The following is a 16,600-nucleotide window of genomic DNA, read 5'->3' as shown; positions in this document are numbered from 1 at the left end:
AGGGTCTGTCCGGAGGTTCGCCCGTGACCGTCCGATTTAGTTACTGCCCGTCCGCCCGAACCTTGACCGGAACACTATCGACCATTAGATTTTATAGGGTTATGTTAAAGCCGTTGGATTTTCGTAAGGCTTAGTATATAAACCCAAAGAAAACCCTAAGTCATTTTATCTTATTTCTTCATCTTCAGTTCTTCTCTTATAGCTTCTCGGCTACAAAGAAAAACCCTAACCCTAAATCCCTAAGCTTCCAAATCTTTTGAAGTTCGAATGTTCAAGTTCAACCCTCTTTAGTCTTTTAGTCTTCATTCTTCAACGAAGTGGTGAACTGGTGAAGTCGTTACTCGTTATTATCTTCTTCAACCTTCGATTCTGTTCGATTAAAGGTATGATTCATTCAACCCTCTTCAGTGGTTTCTTCTATGTTTACTTATAATAAAAATCTAGAAATAATTACTTATTATATTCACTTGTTCTTCGTCTTACATGGGCTGCGATACAAATATTGTTCTTCGTTATGCAAGATCTGCTAGATCTAAAGGTATTAACTTTTATATTCCTGTTTTTAGTATACTGTTACATTCTTCTTTGTTATTTTTTTCTAGTTAGGTTAAGGACAAAAGCTTCCATTGATTAATCTTTATTATATTTTGTGTTCTGATTTTGGGTCTAGTTAGTTTACTCTTATAAACTTCCTTATTGATTTTGGGTTTAGTTAGGTTATGGACAGAAACTCCCTTTGAGTTGTAGCATTTATTGATTAATCTTTTCTTTTGTTAATTTTTAAGATCTAAATATATTCATTCTTCTTTTGTTGTTTCTAAGATCTAGAAATAATTTTAAGTAACTTTTTGTTTAAGATCTAGAAATATTTTGTGTTCCAACAAATTATTTTTTGTTCGAAATATAGTGTTTACTGATTCATTCATTTTCTCTGTTTTTTATTCATCTTCTTCATCTTACATGGACTGATAATTTTACATCATAAGATCTACAAGATGTATGTTTTGTGTGTATGTTGTTGTATTATGTTTGAATGATTTCAGTTTATATCTTATTTGTTATTTCAGGACACAACAACAACACATGAAGAAGAAGACTGCCAAAATCTGGAAAATGTGGGACATCGTTGAAGTATCTGATCCCGATGACGCTGGTAGAATTATAGAAGTCGCGCAATGTAAAATTTGTGGTGAAAGAAAGATATGCGAGTCTACGACTGGTACGCTTGATTTCTTCAGGCATACTCAAGTTTGTTCGAAAACGCACAATGTTGATTTTGAAACAGTCTAAGAATGCATCCAAAGTGACGGCGGAATGATGATATTATTGATTAAATTTTTGAATATGTAATTTTCTAAATTTTTGTTCAGAAGGACTATGGATGTCAAGTAGTTACAGGCTGAATCTTCGTACTTTTGATTATGATGGTTTGTTACTTAGGTTAGGCTTCTTGAGTTTGATTGAAGTCGACCTTTGTGGCTGTTGAAATTTTGAAGCCTATGAGGGTCATTCATTGGCAACATAATGGTGTGTCAAAAAAATTTGCATCTTTGTATTTTTTATTTAATTCTTCATACCCGAAGCCCGACCGTCCGCTGTCCGGGATGTCCGGATCGATTATACGGACACGGGCGGACATTTTGAGATAAAAATTCCGGTTAGTCCGTCCGTTTAGTCCGCTTGTCCGAGCGGTCAATGTGAGGTTTTGTCCGTTCCGTCCGAACCCGGATCAAGTCTGTCCGCGGACTGTCCGTCCGGACCGATTCCCAACCCTATGCACATACGTGTAATAGCCAAAGCTTGTGTACGGTCGGAAGACGATTGACGTGGTAGGGGAGAAGATTTGTTTGTCGTATTCGGCTACAGGTTTGACACGTCGAATGCACATCACGTGGATGAAGGCCGAAGAGTGAAGACTACTGGTGCTTACAGGGTCGGCGTTACAGAAGGAGGGTTGGGCCTCCATTCTCCGTCCAAATTGGCTAGGTTCGGTCTCACAAAAGTCCCGATTGGACTTTTTTGTTTGTTTGTTGAACTATGCTTTCATTAATTAGAATAAATGTTATTACAATATTCATCAACTAAGATACAAGGAAGTCCATGGGCGGACCTATGTGAGGGCAAGAAGGGGCAATTGCCTCGGGTCATTTTTGAAATTTTGTAACTTAAGAAAGGATAATTTCGTCATTTTGAATTTTTTTTAGAAAGTCTGATAGGGTTTACAACCCACCAGCCGAGAGGAGAGAGACCAAGAGTATTTGCAAGAAAAGAAAAGATTGGGAGGGAGGGAGGGAGGGAGGAAGAGATAGGAAGATTTGGTTATCTTATTTCTCCCAAAATTCTTCAATATTTCTAGTTTTGATTCAGCCATTTAGGTAGTAGTATCTTTTAGTTTCTTATGGTAGGTTGTTTTAGGGTTTCATTGTTTTTCGCTTTTTAAAGTTTTGATTATTTGAGATTAGTTTAGCCTTTGAAGAACCTTGAACCTATGCAAAATTCTAGATTCATAATTGTTATAGTCTATAGTTTCTCACCCTAAATTGTTTTAGGTTTTTTTTTTTTGTTTCCCTCTCTAAATTGTTCAACAATGGGATTTGATAAATTTGTTTTAGTTTCTTCTTTGTAGATTGTTTTAGGGTTTCAGTGTTTTTCTCTTTTTAAAGTTTTAATTGTTTTAGATTAGTTTAACCTTGAAGAATCTTGAACATATGCAAATTCTAGATTCATAATTGTTATAGCCTATAGTTTCTCTCCTAAATTGTTTTAGGGTTTTTTGTTTTCTCTCTCTAATTTGTTTAACAATGAGATTTGATAAAGAAAACTTATAAAGCCTATATTCATAATTGTTTCTCCCAATATTATTTTGAGATTTTTGTTTCTTTTTCTAAATTATTATAGTTTGATCTTGGAATAAGAATACTTATGCATAACCTAGAGAGTAGAGAGTTCATAATATATTATTAGATTTTGTTTCATAAAAAAGAAAATTGATTTTGACTCAAAATAGAATTTCATTTAAGTTAGTCTCTCCAAACCTTAAACCTAGGTAATGTATGTTTTGATTCCAATTGAAAGTATGGTACTACTTATATAGTATACTTCATAAAAAAAAAAAAAGTCTGTTAAGTTCAAGGGAAGAGCTCGCCTCCCTTGGTTTGAAATCCTGGTTCCGCCTCTGCAAGGAACATTATTCCACTTTTTGCTTTTATTTTTCTTTCTTGTCCATTTTGTTAACTTGTCTACTTGCAAGTTGAGATCTCTTCTGGTGTATTTGAATTGAACTATATCGAATGCTCTTCTGATTTCTCGGATTCTTCGGATATGGATCATCGATTGCCAATGCACTGTATGCCTTTTATTATGGAAGTCCGGGTTGGACTTGTTTAAAAAAGAATTCATCAATATACTTATTACAGAAATGTTAAAATCACAAAGGATTTTGACAAAAGAAGGTTACCAACTGATGTGGCGGTTGTGATTTGAAACTTTGACTAAATCTGGACCGTTGAGAGATAAATATCACAACTGCCACATCAGTTGTAAACCTTCTTTTGTCAAAATCCTATGTGATTTTAACATTTCCGTATTTGTTATATTTTAAATTTTGTGTTTGATATCTCTTTATCTTTTAAGTTTTAGATTTTTAATTCAGGAAATTGGGCCGAACTGTTTTTTTTTTTGTTAAAAAAACAACCTATCTTTTTAATCAGTTAGGGTCCAAGTACGTTTTAAAAATAGGCTTGAAGGAAATTTTTACAGGCACTCCCATTTTAACAGTCTAAATTACCCTTCCCTCAATTAATAAATGCCCAGGAACCCAACTAATAGAATAAATGAAGAAGTTTTATTCTCTAAGGATCGAACCGAGCTAGTGGAAGTGGTGGTCGAGTTGAATTTCTAGGGTTTGAAACGATTTTGTTATAGGATAGGTTGATGTTCTTAGGTTTTGGTGATTTAATCTATTGCTTGTTGTTTGAAGATGATTTCAAGGGTCTTGATTTAGTTTTTGGTGCTAAATTCTAAAGAGAGAAAGTTGCAATTTCCTTCATAGTGTACTAGGGTTTCAAAAGTTATATATACTTTCAATGAAAGGATCATCTGGTAGTGTTTCAAGATATAATCTAACTTCTTCATTGCTTTAATTTCATTGAACAATAGATTATGAGTTATGAATGATAATCATGAGTTATGAATGACAATTTGTTTTAAAATAATGCTTAATAGTTTCTGAATTATCTTTAATTTATGTTTTAAAACAATATTATGCTTGGAAGAGTTTTACAAGATCTTTAATTTATGTTTTAAAGGGTATTTTAGGTATTATCTTGTCTATGACCCGGAAAATAGAAAGCCTAATTTGAATATGATTCTAATTAGGGTTTGTCTATATAAGGGTCATTAGAGAACATAAAATGTGTGGATTTTTCTCAGAAAGAAAAACTATACAGCCCTCTCTCCGAATATACAGCTAGTGGAGAGAGAGGATTGTAGAGAAAAAGCTCTTGTTCTATCAATCTAGTCAAGAAGAAGGGTTCTTCTCAACCTTCTATTAAGTTCTAGCAGACATTAAGGAAGGGAGATCAAGTTAACCTACTCGGCGTCTCAAGTAAAGGAGCGACATTTGGAGCTCTCGATCTTCACACGCGATTGGAAAGGTTCGAGGGAAAAACGCGACTAAGGTATTTATTCCTCTTCTAGTTCATTGATTACTTCATGCTTTATGATCCTGGATATTTAGTGTTAACATATGATGTTTGAGATTCCGCTTAAAATACTAAATAGTTGTATTAGATACACACAAATTCCAACAAGGATTACAGTGGAATGTGCTAGAAAAGATACTGGTTGTAAATGGAGAATTCATTCTACGAAATTATCGTACATGTAGTTGTGGATATTGGAGAGTAAACGATTTTCCTTGTTATATTGCTCTATGTTGTATTTCAGGTGCAGGTTATAGTCCATATGAATTCATTAGTGATTTCTATCATGCTTCTCATTATCGTGCGTCGTATGAGAAGGTTGTTGAACCTGTTGTTGATTATGACCTTCCATCTTATCATCCAGACGAGCTTATTGTTTTACCACCGACTTAGAAGAAGAAACCTGGAAGACTAAGGCAAAAGAGGATACCGAACAGTGGATCAAAGTGGGAGAGGTCGATAAAGTGAGCCGTGTGCCATACATTTGGTCACAACAAGAAGACTTGTAAACTTGATGTTTGAATAAGTTTTCATTATGTTTTACTTTTTACCAAGAAGACTTGCCAACTTAATTCATGAATTAGTTTTCATTATTTTTTCACTTACTATTGTCTTCATTTTTTTGATGAATTGTGGTAATGTAATTGATTGTGACATTAGTTGAATCTGAGACGATTGTGGCAGCAACTATAACTTAATTGCAAGGCTCTGGAAAGTGTTTGCAAGGCTATGCAAGGTGTTTGCAAGGCTCTGCAAGGCTATGTAAAGTGTTTGCAAGGCTATGCAAGGTGTTTGCAAGGCTATGTAAAGTGTTTGCAAGGCTATGCAAGGTGTGTTAACATATGATGTTTGAGATTCCGCTTAGAACACTAAATAGTTGTATTAGATACACACAAATTGCAACAGTGGCATCACGAGTCGGTTGCATGAAAGTATCTCTGACTAGACGAATTAGATTCGAACTTGATTGATTAGATAATTTTATGTTTAAATTTAGATTTAAACATGAAATTGTTTAGTTTAAATTAGATTTATAAGTAATCGGAAAGAAATTGAAAGGGTTTCAATGCATAAAACTTTAAAATTTCGAGTTTTTGAAAAGTGGGTTCGAAAAGAAGTTTTGAAAGTTGATGGTTTGAAAAGAGTTTTCAAAACCTGTTGTTTTTTATGATTGTTCACCAAAAAAATAGCAGCTTAGGGTCGAATGGAGAAGGGAACAGTAGCTCGGATGGAAGTTTCTATTTTGGACAATAGAAACTGCCCGGTCCGGACCAGTCAGGACGCGTCTGGCCAGTCCGGACATCTCGGGAGATATTCCCGAGATGCGGGAAGACCGGACTGGGATATTCCCAGTCCGAGTCCGAGACCAGGGTGTCTCGGACGTCCCAGACGCGATTAGGACGCGTCTGCGAAACCCAGTACGTCTCGGTCTAGGGCCGAGAAGTATTCCGAGAAGGACTGGGAGTCCGAGACTGGGTCTCGGACATCCTAGACGCGTCTGGAATCCCAGTCCGAATGCGACCAGGGGTCCGAGATGTTTCGGTCGTTCCACAAGGTCTCGGCCTTAGGCCGAGACATAGTCTGACCGTCCAGACGCGTCTCGAACGCGTCTGGCACGTCCCAGCTTCTCGGACTTAATGTCCGAGAGAGCTATTCTTGGTCAGACGCGTCTAGGACGCGTCTGAGGGCAAGGGACACGTCTGGCCTAGGGCCAGGACGCGTCCACCCTAGGGACTCGGCACGTTCTAGAACGTGCCAACTCGGATCCGACCATGGCTCGGACCTTGACCGTGACCTGTCTTGGTTTTCCCGAGACCAGTCAAAGAGTCCCTTGACCAAGTTTGACTTAAGTCTTTAGAGTTTGACTCGGGTCTTTTGGACCTTGATTTAAGTGGGAGGTTTTGACTTTTCTTCTTCCGACTTCAACCATATTTTTTTTTTCCAAAAGTGACCCGGGCTTGCTTAAGGCCCAAACGGAGTTTTTCCTTGAATCGATTTTGAAAATCATTGAGGAAGAAACATAATGTGCCTTTAGTTCGAATTTTACGAAAATAAACTTTAGAGCCGATAAGACATAGATATGTCACAATTTCCCACAATTAGTTATACGAAACGTAGGGAACCTCGAACGAATTTAGGATACATACTTTATCTTCTATGATTGTCATATTTCTGAATGTATGTATATGTATGTGTGATTGCGTAGATTAATATACTTTTAGATAGGTAAACGCTTCTTGTTTCTAAGCACAAGTGTGATGTGTCCGAATAATTCTTAGAGTATAAGGTCTTAAGGAACTATTAACGAATCGAATGATGGGATCATGATTCGAGTGGGAGTACTCAATGGCGGTTCAAGGATATGAATCCAAACGAACCTTAGGCGAATAAGAAACAAACTAAAAGATGAGATCTTTTAGGTGTGGTACTAAGATTTAATAACTCATTACGCAAACCCACATAAATCTTTACGTAATAAATCATAACTGGTTATGCTACAGTTCACAGTAACGCAACTTGATAAATTACGTAATAAGTCCCAAAAAGAATTTTGAGTAATGCCTACCCAGATTAAGACACCTGTTGCGCCCTTGTTCATCGATGGTGAGTCATGCCAAAGCAGGGTGCCATCTTTTACCTCGAGAGAATACGGGTAGATCTATGAAGATGTCTACGCATCTAAATGATTATTCTCAACGAGTCAGCAAAAGAGTTTTGGATTTTGAGGCAAAAGGATGAATTCAACACATAAGTGTTATTCATCAACCAAGAGTCATAAGAGTATGATCAATAAAGAGTTTACTCATCCAGGATGGTGGAGTTAAGGGCAGTGCCAAAGTACGCTTAACTCCATAGGAATGGGATCTTGGAATTATATTATTCAAACGGGGACGGTTTTCATTGAATAATATGGCAAAACTGTTTTTCTTAAACATTGAATGTAGTACTTAGCAATATCCTATTTTTGTTTATGTAGAGTAAAAATGACATCTAGTATTAGTTCACAATTAGATAGGGATCTAAACGACTTTCTAGATTGGGAGGAAGATCAGAGAAGAGTTCTCGAGTCTTCGAATAAAGAAAGCGTAATAGAGACCAGAAAGAGAAGAAGAAATAGGTGCCTATGTTATGGAGGTAAATTTGGCAGATACGACTGATTTCCCCTCATGGGTATTTGATTCCGGATGAGGAGCACATATCATCTCAGATTTAGATGGGCTCGAGGGAATTAGGTATCAGACAAAGAACGAGATGGTTCTACGAGTCGCAAATCATTAAATTAGAAATAATCTCTCTCTCTAACAATCTCTCTCTGTTTCTGTTTCTCTTTGTTTGAATCTGTCCTCACTCTCTCTGTTTCTTTCTCTCTATACAATCACTCCTTTCTCTCACAAAAAGAAATAAATACAAAGCAAAGAACAGAAGAAGAAGATTAAGATGATGATGAACCAAAAATCTGTTTTTCCTTCTCTCTCTTTCTCTGATTTTTCTATTTTTAGTTGAGCTTTTGACCCCCAAAAATGAGATCTCTCATTCCTCTGTCTCTGTTTTCTTTTATAGCCGAGTGCTATCTTCCTCCATCAAGCTTCCTTCTTGGTCATATCCTTCCTTATCACTCACTGTCCAGCTCTTTCTAATATGTCAAATTATTTCCTTCACTAATTTCTCTCTGGTTTCTCTTTTAAGAAGATCACAAATCTTGTCAAATATATCTTCTTTAAACAAATTAAGAAGAAGATGAGAAAGAGGTAAAGAAGGAAGGAGTAGTTGCCTTATTTTAGGGCCAATGCACTACACGTGATTGCTGTAAGAAAAGGGAGGATATGATGCAACATGGCCTATCACGTTTTACTTGCCTTTCAGTATAGATGACCGTTGGATGAAGTATATTGTCACGTGGTCCGTTGAGATTAATAAACTCGAGCTAGTGGCATGAAATTGCATGCACCGAATCATTCTCCTGATTTGGTATAAGTCTGTCCCGCTATACCCGAACAAGTACCGCGCATAGTGATGTCGCGCCTCTGCTATACGCCATGTGTCTCCGAAAGCTTGGTGCTGACCGTGGTCGACTGTATTTGACCCACTTTGACCTGCTCTAGTTTTATTCTCCGAACTCCGATTGGACTCCCGTTTTCTCTTACGGACTCGCCATGGACCCCACTTTTCATCCGAGTATCAAAATTTCCAGAATACCCTAACCTCCAAATGACCGAAATGCCCCTAATGTGTCAATCTCCTGATTTTAACCGTTCTTTCGCGCTCAATTCTGTAGAAGACACCTGGACAGAAGAAACAAGTAATTCATGAGAGTAACTGCCCGAAATAGACTAACTAGTCCAAGTTAAGAGATTCAGATGGGACATTTTCATGTCTCATCAGCAAACAAAGCAAGAGTTGCTGCTGTGGCTGTAGGAACCTACAAGCTTAGTTTAGAAACTGGATTAATACTAGCGTTACATAATTGGTATTATGTACCTACTATTTCAAGGAACATCATCTTTGTGTCGGTTCAAGACAAAGAGGGATATCATGTAATAATAAAGAACAAACGTTGTCCTTTATATAAATGTGAGATGTTCTATACCAGTGCTAGACTACGCAATGGTCTTTACGTTATGAACATAAAAGACAAAATCCTGAACATAGACATGGAACAACTTCGTACTCATGATGCAAACCAAGGCTATCTCTGGCATTGTCGTTTGGGCCACATTAACATGAAACGCATGCAGAAACTTCATGCAAATAGACTTTCGGGATCGTGTGATTTAGAATCATACGTTACATGTGAACCATGCTTAGTGGGAAAAATGACACGATCACCCTTCAAGGGAAAAGGTGATCGAGTGAGTGAACCATTAGAACTGATACATACAGATGTATGAGGACCTATGAGTACACTCGCAAGAGGTAACTATGGCTACTTCATAACGTTCACCGATCACTTCACTAGATATGGATACATATATCTTATGAACCATAAATCGGAATCGTTTGAAATGTTCAAACAATTTCAGAACGAAGTAGAGAATAAACTTGGCAAGAAGATAAAAACCATTCGATCGGATCGAGGTGGCGAATATTTGAGTCGAGAGTTTGAGGATCATCTTAGGAGTTGCGGAATAGTATCCCAACTCACTCCACAAGGAACACCCCAGATGAACGGTGTGTCCGAAAGGAGAAATCGAACCTTAATGGACATGGTTCAATCGATGATGAACTTAGCCAATCTTCCTAACACTTTCTGGGGTTATGCTCTTGAAACGCCCGCTTTCACACTAAACCGAGCTCCGTCAAAAGCTGTGGGAAAGACGTCATATGAGTTATGGACTGGAAAGGTTCCAAAGTTGTCTTTTCTCAAAGTCTGGGGTTGCGATGTTTATGTAAAACGTTTACAAGGAGATAAATTAGCACCAAGATCAGACAAATGTCTCTTTGTTGGATATTCAAAAGGGACAAAGGGGTATTACTTCTACAACCCATCAGAGAACAGAGTGTTTCCTTGAAAATGAGTTTCTTTCCAAGAAGACAAGTGGGAGAAATATAGAAATCGAAGAAATTCGATCTGAGCAACAAACTGACACTAATGTACCAATGTCAGAAGTCGCGATTCCTTACTATTCTGAGCCAATAGAAAAGGAAACAGAGGAAGTGATGGAAGATCTTGGAGATCCTCCCGCGCAAAGCGAATTGGACTCGCAAGAGAACCTTCAAGGAGTTGAGAGTGTCTCATCTGTTGTTCGAGCCCCACGTAGGTCCGCAAGGCTGATTGAATTATCTCAATGACAAGATATCATGTTGATAGAAGATAATGAACCCAGCACGTACGCAGAAGCTATGACGAGCCCAGACTCCGAAAAATGGTTAGGAGCCATGAAATCCGAAATGGACTCCATGTCTGAAAATCAAGTTTGGAACTTGGTTGATTTGCCTGATGGAGTAGATTCCATTGGTTGCAAATGGATTTTTAAAATGAAAACAGACAACGATGGAAACGTAAACGTTTTCAAAGCTAGACTCGTGGCAAAAGGTTACAGACAAGTCCAAGGAATAGACTATGAAGAAACCTTTTCCCCTGTCGCAATGCTTAAATCCATTAGGATTATTCTAGCAATTCCAGCTCATTACGATTATGAGATATGGCAAATGGATGTCAAAACCGCCTTCCTGAATGGAAACCTGAAAAAGGATGTGTACATGACACAACCTGAAGGTTTTGAGGACTCCAAAAATGCTGGAAAAGTTTGCAAGCTTCAGAGGTCCATCTATGGTTTGAGGCAAGCAAGTAGGAGCTGAAATCTTTGGTTCGACGAGAAAATCAAAGAGTTTGACTTTCTGAAGAACGAAGAGGAATCTTGTGTATACAAGAAGGTTAGTGGGAGCAACATAGTTTTCTTGGTCCTGTATGTAGATGCCATACTGATCGTTGGAAATAACATTCCAATGCTTAACTCTGTGAAAGAGTGGCTTAGGAAGTATTTTTCAATGAAAGACCTAGGAGATGCAGAATATATCTTGGGCATCAAGATCTATAGAGATAGATCGAAGAAGATGATTGGACTCAGTCAAGAATATTATATTGATAAGATTCTTGGGAGATTCAAAATGGAAGACTCTAAGAAAGGATTTCTACCCATGACACATGGTACGGGCTAAGCAATCCCCGAGATCCAGATGAGCTAGCACACATGATGAAGGTGCCTTATGCTTCAACAATAGGATCTATCATGTATGCCATGATCTGCACTCGCCCAGACGTGTCATATGCTCTGAGCATGTGTAGTCGCTACTAGCCAAATCCAGGTGAGGAACACTGGACCGCAACCAAGAATATCCTGAAGTACGTGAGAAGGACAAAGGACCACTTCTTGGCATATGACGGGAAAGAAGAACTAATAGTGGAACGCCATGTGGATGCGAACTTCCAAACGGACAAAGATGATTTCCGATCGCAGCCGGGTTACGTCTTTTGTCTAAACGGAGGAGCAGTAAGCTGGAAAAAGTTCAAAGCAGACTACTATAGCAGACGCTACCACAGAAGCAGAATACTTAGCCGCTTTAGAAGCAGCCAAGGAAGGAGTTTGGATCAAGAAGTTTATCTCCGAACTTGGTGTCGTTCCTAGCATAGAAAAGGGAATAACTCTATATTGTGACAACAATGGATCCATTGCCCAAGTTAAGGAACCAAAAGCACACCAAAAGTCCAAACATATCCAAAGGAAAGTACCACGTGATAAGGAAAATCACAGAACGAAGAGATGTGGTCATTTGCAAAGTCCATACGGACGACAATGTAGCCGATTCGTTAACTAAACCACTACCTCAGCCCAAACATGAGAGTCATAGAAGGAGCATTGGTATAAAGCGTATTGAAGAATGGATTTAAGTTGTAATTGGATTAATAAAAGGAGTTTTATGTAATCAATTAGCTACATTCAGTAAATAGAAATAAAAGTTATTTCAGTCATTAAATAATGGTTTAGTATTTAATAGACAGTCCAAAAATAGTGAAGCATTCCAAGTAGGTTTATCAGATGCGTGTTCTGGTAAATGAAACCCTACTGAGTGAACTTGGAATAGATTCATTATTAACTCCCTAGTCCACGTCATTGCATGGACACCAATGACTCATGAAGACTAGCATGTGAGATTGACTGATGGCGTTGTTTCATGGGCTATAGGAATATAGTATTCAAGTCAATTACATGGGTGTATGATTAGGGAATATACTGGATAACCCAAACATGAGAGTTCTTCAAATGTTGAAAAACGTCATGAACACTAATAGGCAAGATTGGAGAGATTCCTTAAACATGAGTACTCCACTCATCTTAAGTAAGGAATGTCGAACTTTGGTACCGTCAAACGCCGTGCAGTGAAAGGAGGTTATAAAGGCGGATTACTGGGGGAAACATGATAGACATGAAGTTAAGTGGGAGTACAAGACTGTATTATGGCCTCCTATTAAGTTAGGATTAGAATCTCCGGGCCACTTGAGGAGAAGCAACTAAAAAATGTGTGGCCACACTCAAATGGATTAATGATTAATCATTTGCTTTGATAGTTGTTCTCCAGATCAAGTCTGAAAGGTATGACGTATCAGATGAGATATGAAGAGACATAGGAATCGAGCATTGCACTTGTTCTAAGTACAAGTGGGAGACTGAAGGATATATCTGTTCGGTCTGAAGGAGATGTCCTTCTGAAGGAGTGTTCTTCGACCAAGATGGCAATGCGATCAATTTGTCAGCTACGATAACGATGAACTCATCCTGAAGATCATCCAATCCGGTCCAATTAGGAGTCGTAGCGTTTTGCTAGAAGCCAACTATGATCGTCGGATCACTTCGGTGATTCGCGGCTAACATAGACCGAATCCTACAACGGGTTACACATAAGAGTGGTAACTTGATCAGAGAGATTTGATAGGGAATAGGCTAAAGATGGATTGTATCCAACTAAATAGGCCAAAAAGGTTCGAATGGCGATTCGGAACAAGATAGAAAGAACCGAGCCAAAAAGGGGTGTCCGGAGCAAGGCTCTAAGGGCCGACCACATAAAGCCCATGGTAGGCTGCTTTGGCCGGCCACACTAAAGGATGAAACCCTAAACACCCAAAAAGGGTATTTTAGGTATTATCTTTTCTATGACCCGGAAAATAGAAAGCCTAATTTGAATATGATTCTAATTTGGGGTTGTCTATATAAAGGTCATTAGAGAACAGAAAAGGTGTGGATTTTTCTCAAAAAGAAAAATTATACAGCTCTCTCTCTCTGAATATACAACTAGTGGAGAGAGGATTGTAGAGAAAAAACTCATGTTCTATTAATCTAGTCAAGAAGAAGGATTCTTCTCAACCTTAAATTCTAGCAGACATTAAAGAAGGGAGATCAAGTTAACCTACTCGGCGTCTCAAGTAGAGGAGCGACAATTGGAGCTCTCGATCTTCATACGCGATTGGAAAGGTTCGAGGGAAAAACATGACTAAGGTGTTTATTTCTCTTCTAGTTCATTGATTAGTTAATGCTTTATGATCCTGGATATTTAGTGTTAACATATGATGTTTGAGATTCCGCTTAAAACACTAAATAGTTGTATTAGATACACACAAATTCCAACAAGGATTATAGTGGAATGTGCTAGAAAAGATACTAGTTGTAAATGAAGAATTTATTCCACGAAATTATCGTACATGTAGTTTTGGATATTGGAGAATAAATGATTTTTCTTGTTATATTGCTCTATGTTGTATTTCAGGTGCAGGTTATAGTCCATATTAATTCATTAGTGATTTCTATCATGCTTCTCATTATCGTTGGAAACTTTTCCCAGGATTGATCAAAATCACTTGAAATAACCACGAACCCTATTCACATCATGTTCGTCTTCTTTTTACGGGGGTTCAGGAGGCGGAGCCCCCATTTTTCTGATGAAATTTTCAAAAAAAAAAAATCATACAAAAATATGTAACTTTAGAGTTTATTCAAAAAAATGATTAAATGAATACAAATGTAACTTTAAGAATATGACATTTATATTGTACATGTTGTTCACGTTCTTTTTATTGGGTTCGGGGCAAAACTCCATTTTTTTGAAGAGATTTTCAAAGCAATTCATACGAAAAATATGTAACTTTAAATCTTATAACTTTGTAAAACATTGCAAGTACTTTGCAAGGCACTGCAATCACTTTACAAGACACTGCAAGGAGTTTGCAATCTATTCAAAACATGTAAATATAATATGAAAATAAAAATACACAAACATTATTCAAAATGTAATTATCATAAGTACCCTTCAATTTCACAGCCAATCAACAAAATATTAACAAATATGTTCATAGATTCATCAAAATATCATTCATCGAAATATTCATATCCAAGAGACAAATTCAAACTTTTTTTTTCTTTTTTTGACCAACAGTAATTCTCATCAGAAATGATATTAATAACTAACTTTCCTCTAAGTTTTGTCATCTCATATGGTTTGATCTGCATTCTTCAATATCACCACCCTTCGTAATATTTGAAATAAACTGGCGCACATATAAAGCAAAATCCACTCTGTAAAGAAAAGACATGTCAGTAAGTTGATAAATAACCAATTGCATTACTTGCTATAATAAAAATGATTATTTTATACTTATGAAGTTTCTAATTGTTGTGGACAGTTTACTTGCATTCTCGTTATTCGTGAAGGAGGTTTTGGACGCGAATTGTTGTTATTATAAGCAACCATGAGACAGACATCTACAACATGTATCTATAATATAAAAGAAATACTTAGTTTGCTTAGAGTTTTCAAGGCTCTGCAATTACTTTGCAAGGCTTTGCAAAGACTCTGCAAGGCTCTGAGTGTGCAATCTATTTAAAACCTATTGTAGTGACAAACACGAAAATAAAAAGAAGACAAACACCAAGGGTTGAAATTTATCACTCTCTTTGCATACGTGAAGAATTTTTTGGGCTTTCTCTTAAAATCTTCATTGCGTGGCATCATGGAGTTACAGTGATACCATTTCCAAGGATTTATTGTCAATACCAAAAGCGACCAATGATAACCACTTAGTTCATTCTTTGACTTCGGATGATTAATTGGAATATCAACATTTCAGAGGAATCCTCAAAGTTTGATAATTTTGATTGAAGTCTTTCGATCCTTTTGGGAAACTATTAAAAAAGATTAAAAGAAGCATGTAAGTATTCTGTCATTATTTTTCGAACTCTATGAAATCAATTCAAAAAATATTTTACAATTGAGTTATTTCTAGTGAAACTCGTTTGCCACTTAGACGCAAAGGCTTTGAAAAGCAGTGCAAAGTTTTTGCAAAGCTCTGCAAAGTGCATGCAAGGTTCTGCAAAGTGCTTGCAAATCTCTGCAAGTACTTTGCAAAGTACATAAGAGTTATCATTGGTGTTTGCAAGGTGTCTGCAAGGCTTTGCAAGGCAGTGCAAGGTGTGCTAGGCTTTGCAAGGCAGTGCAAGGTGTCTGCAAGGCAGTTCAAGGTGTCTGCAAGGCAGTGCAAACTGATTGAAGCATTTCGTCGAGTAGGTCTTGTGCATCATTTAAACGAACATAATTTCAACAAACCCTACAGAAAAGCCTTGCAAGATACCTTTAGGTGTTTAATTCAAAACCTAATAGCATCATAAAATAGACTTGTAGACCTAAATATTACAAAAATTCTTTCTGCAAATCCATCAGCCACATCAACAACAATATCAACAACAACATCGACAAAAAACATCATATAACTTCAGTTCAAACAACTGATTTCTAAATTAACAAAAAAAAATCGTAGAACTTCAGTTCAAACACAATTAAACCCTAAAATCCATAAAATAAAAACAGAATAACAACAAAACAAAACCCTAGATTTCAGTTCAAAATTAGGAATACATTACACTCAAAGACTATTGAGATTGAAGAAGTGTACCTTGTAATTAGATTGAAGAAGTTGTGGTAAACCCTAGCTAAATCAGAGAGTGAATCGTTCGTGGGTTTTCGTGAGAGATTGTAATCAATCGAAGGTTTAGAGAAAGAGAAGGAGAAATTTTAATTTCTTAGACCAGGGTTAGATTGGTCTTTTCACTGTAATAGAAATTACATAATTGCCACCAGGGAGGTGAAGCCTAAAAACGTTTGATGAATCATTTTGGCTAGCGCTTTGGGGAAAGCTAAATAGTTTCCGGGGTGTGAAATTTTAAAGCGAATATGTAGAATTTTAGAAATTTTTCGAAGAAATAAATTTTAAGGGGAAATAAAAAAAAAACACTCCACCTCACCTCTCTCTCTCCACCTCACCTCTCTGTCTTCTCCGACAGGTCGCCGGCCGAATTTTTTTTTTAGAATCTTCATGGGTTCATCTCCAAGCTACTATAAGAGGAGTTCTC

General features: G+C 37.2%; 1 long non-coding RNA gene across 1 annotated transcript; it reads left to right on the top strand.

Annotated features, from left to right (window-relative positions):
* Window positions 1–204: 204 nt before the first annotated feature.
* Window positions 205–1,307, top strand: LOC147543509 (uncharacterized). Its single transcript, XR_015224010.1, has 3 exons — window positions 205–383; window positions 522–538; window positions 1,068–1,307. It is a non-coding gene; the product is annotated as an uncharacterized LOC147543509 (long non-coding RNA).
* The last annotated feature ends 15,293 nt before the right edge of the window (window positions 1,308–16,600 follow it).

Source organism: Eschscholzia californica, unplaced genomic scaffold (assembly GCF_041429995.1).
Source record: "Eschscholzia californica isolate CP2 unplaced genomic scaffold, dmEscCali1.0.p SCAF_4, whole genome shotgun sequence".
Taxonomy (NCBI): Eukaryota; Viridiplantae; Streptophyta; class Magnoliopsida; order Ranunculales; family Papaveraceae; genus Eschscholzia; species Eschscholzia californica.
Note: the sequence above shows the minus strand (reverse complement) of the source record. Positions and strands in the feature narration are given on the sequence as shown.